Below are 3665 nucleotides of genomic sequence, written 5' to 3' on the forward strand. Positions count from 1 at the left end.
CGGTCTATCCCTACAAAAGTTTCTTCATTACACCAGGTGGTGACGTTCTTAAGGCACTGTTCCTCCATGCCATATATTTTGTTTTCCGACATATTCTCCTTATTTATCACAAATGCCTTCCAATTCGCGGTACAAACAAAATGTTTCATGTATTATAGACATGGAGTGCTTATCGTGAATTTCATATAGTGTAGTACTCTTTGTGACGGATAGAATACAATTGTAGTAACCTTTTCTATTATGTACTTGTAAGAGTTTCCATTCCAGGACCTACAAGATAGATTACTAATTCACCTTTTGGAGTTTCTAATCTTACATAAAGCTCTCGCTTTGATAATTCAAAAAGTCATTCTATTCGAAATTCATTGCTTTCTTAAAGCGTCAGGCTTCTAACATAAAGGCCTCCAGTAAATTTCTCTACAGCTAGTTTTCTATAGTCAAATACTATCCAAGTTGATGGATAACAAGCAAGTCCTATATATCAATGAGTACTATAGCGAGTACACATATTTTTTTATGTCGTCAACATTCACTACTGGAAACTCGAATACTTCTGGGTGATAAATTTTTCTGTGCGTTTTTCTCTATACACACAGAAAAATTGGTAATTAAGGTGTGGGTTTCAAAAATCCCGACAGAAATATTCGAAAACCCACAGAAAAATTGCGTGATTTTCCTGTGCGTGTAAATACACACAGAAAAATTGTCATTATTCTGCCGGTCTTTTCAAAACTCACAGAAAAACTATATACACGCACAGAAAAACTATATACACGTAAAAAACCACAAAACCCCCTAAACCTATCTCCAGGCGCGGCCGCCCATCCCTATCCCAAGCGCGCCGCCCGCACCCGCCCAAGAACACGCCCGCACTCCGGTCGCTCCTAGGTCTCGTAGCTCCAGGCCCGCCACCCCATCTCCATATCCAGCGCCCGCAGGCCGCCGCCAGCTAGCCGAGCTCCATGGCCGCCGCCCGCCGCCCCCAGATCTGCCTCCTGCCGTGCAAGTCTTCCCTGAGACCCGACCATCTCCCATCGCCTCCCCCTCCTCTCTTCCACCATCGCGGCGGCCACCCCCTCCTCCACCGGTGAGGCCACCACCCCCTCCTCCACTACAACTCCTCCCCTCCCTTCCCTCAGAAGACGTCGGTGGCTGCCCATGCAAGACCGGATGGCGGCGCCTCCCTCCTCCAGACCAGCCGGTGGCGCCTCCCTCTCCTACCAGATCCAACCGGTGCCCCTCCCTCCACCCACATCCGGCTGGCGCTGCCTCCCTCCTCCAGCCGGCGTCGACTCCCTCCTCCAGATCTATGCTCACCCTGGTCTTCGTCGGGCCTTCGACATTCACCAGCAACGAGCACCCACCAGGTATGCGCCCACCCCTTTGCTCTCCCTTGAAACCAAGCACCCAAACCCTAGCTAACGTAATCTATTTGGGTTCTTGTGCTTGATTTAGGATTCGATTTGGGGGGTGGATCGATAGATCAATGTGTGTGAGCTGCGGTTGCTCAAACCTGGTTCATGTTTAATTAACCTGTCACATGTGTGGTATTTTTAGAATTAAAAGCACGCTCCTGTTTTTAGCATTGTTTGATGGGTGAGGACACATTATATCGTCTCCAAATACTAAAATGCTAAGAATATGCTTGAGAAGCATGCAAGTAAGTTTCATTGCAGTAGAATATTCCTGTGCTGTTCACAAAGATGAAATTTGCATCACTGATTTTAGTTTCTAGACAGGTAGTGTTTCAGCTTTAGAAACCCAAATTAATTGAGGTGGAAATGGATGTGCGAGAGGATTTGTCCTATGTACTGAGCTTAGCTCTCATCACCCAAATTAATTAGGTAGAGAACAGTTTCATAACCTATCATTTTTGAGCCAAAACTGGAGAACATTAGAACAATGAATTTGGATCTTTGTTTTCTCAAACAAAGCTTTACTTGTTGCTGGTTTGAGTGATTTGATTGGTCAGTGCCTCCGAGTTAAGGTCTGCTGTTCAAATGTGTAATTTTGCGTGCTAATCTACGCTGACTGTTTAAGACTGAGACTTTGAGTACTATAAGTGGGTCCTAACTCTAGTAGAACTGTTAATACCTGTGCCTTATCATCATGTTTTGTTCAACGCTCGTGACCTATTTTTTTCTTCTTATTATTATTTTGAGATATCATCACTACTCTGTGCTAGTATATAACTGATCTGTTCTTTTGCACTGCCTTACTTTCTCGAGCCTTCTCGTGCTGATTATTTGTTGAAGGCAATGTTTAATTCAATATATTTGTAAAAGCTGGGTCCTTTAGATGGTGCTTTTGTTGTAACATAGGAGTAATTGTTGTTTCTCCTCTTTTTTCAAGAAATAAACCCCCATCTCAATAAGATCCATTTGTTTCTTAATTTCCAGGCTGAAAGTGCTACTGCTGCGCTCAACTGTAGTGGTGTGATACTGGGATCCTTGCCAATAAGGTAAAACTCTAATCTTTTGATGCTTTGCAGTGATATAGAGGAGCTGGGAGTGGATAACAGAGCTTGTCTACTGTGGTATTTTATTTTCAGGGTGAGCCCGTCGAAGACTCCCGTGCGTCCCTGCTCGCCTCGCTAGCTGATGCACTAGATATCGTAGGTACAGGAGGTGCTGATGGCACTGCTTATATATAATAGAGATAGACATATATGAAAAGGGGAGGAAAGAAGTCACGACATGTGTCTTTTGTTTTTAAGTTATGGGCTCAGCCTTTTTTTTCTTGCTTCACCGTTCCACCATGAGTAAAGTGCCTACGCCTAGAGCCAGAGAGATGGGGAAATCCTGGGTCGAGGCTGGGTCCTTTTTTTTACCTTGCACATAGAGGAGAGCTTCTTATCTTACTAGAAGGAAGCAGGGGTCAGTCTGCCTGATGCTCTTGTCCTTGATGCTTACCGTTATATGCTCTACATACCTTTTGGTTGCTTACATGTTACTATGTTTTCTTGTTCTTGTGGCACATGCTGTTGTGTTTTTCCGATCCCTTTGTGGTGGCTGGTTCCACCTTCCATGTTCCTGGCTTTGTCTATGTGCAGTGTTGTTTGTAGCCTCCTCCAGCCGGCGTCGACTCCCTCCTCCAGATCTGCGCTCACCCTGGTCTTCGTCGGGCCTTCGACATTCGCCAGCAACGAGCACCCACCAGGTATGCGCCCACCCCTCCTTTGCTCTCCCTTCGACAATTATTGTCTAGTAACAGTTATTTCTCAATCTATCTTGGGTTAGCGTTTTACATTACTTAATTCTCAAAATGCTATGTATGTGTAGTCATTTCCATTGTCACAAGACCGTTACTGAACTGTACCTGCATCTATTTTGGTCTACAGATTTTTTTAGACATCTTTCTCATATAAGAAAACTTGCCCATTCTACCATGTTAGCTTTCTGTTATTGCATTCATGTGACAAACCACTCAAGATTACTCAACTTCTCACACGGAATATTATGGGTTCAACTTCTAGAAGAATGTTCCTCTCCTCTATTGTTAGTTCAAACCGTTGTCTTGGTGGAGGTGGACCCCTCTCATCCAGTCTCCTTGGGGGTCTCCCAGGATTGTTTCTTTGGTCGCTCCAGTTACCAGATTTGGCACCCCATCCATTTGCTTTCCAGTCCTTGTTACTATAATCAGCTGTCTCTTTCCATTGAGCAGTA

Source organism: Miscanthus floridulus, chromosome 2, assembly GCF_019320115.1.
Source record: "Miscanthus floridulus cultivar M001 chromosome 2, ASM1932011v1, whole genome shotgun sequence".
NCBI lineage: Eukaryota > Viridiplantae > Streptophyta > Magnoliopsida > Poales > Poaceae > Miscanthus > Miscanthus floridulus.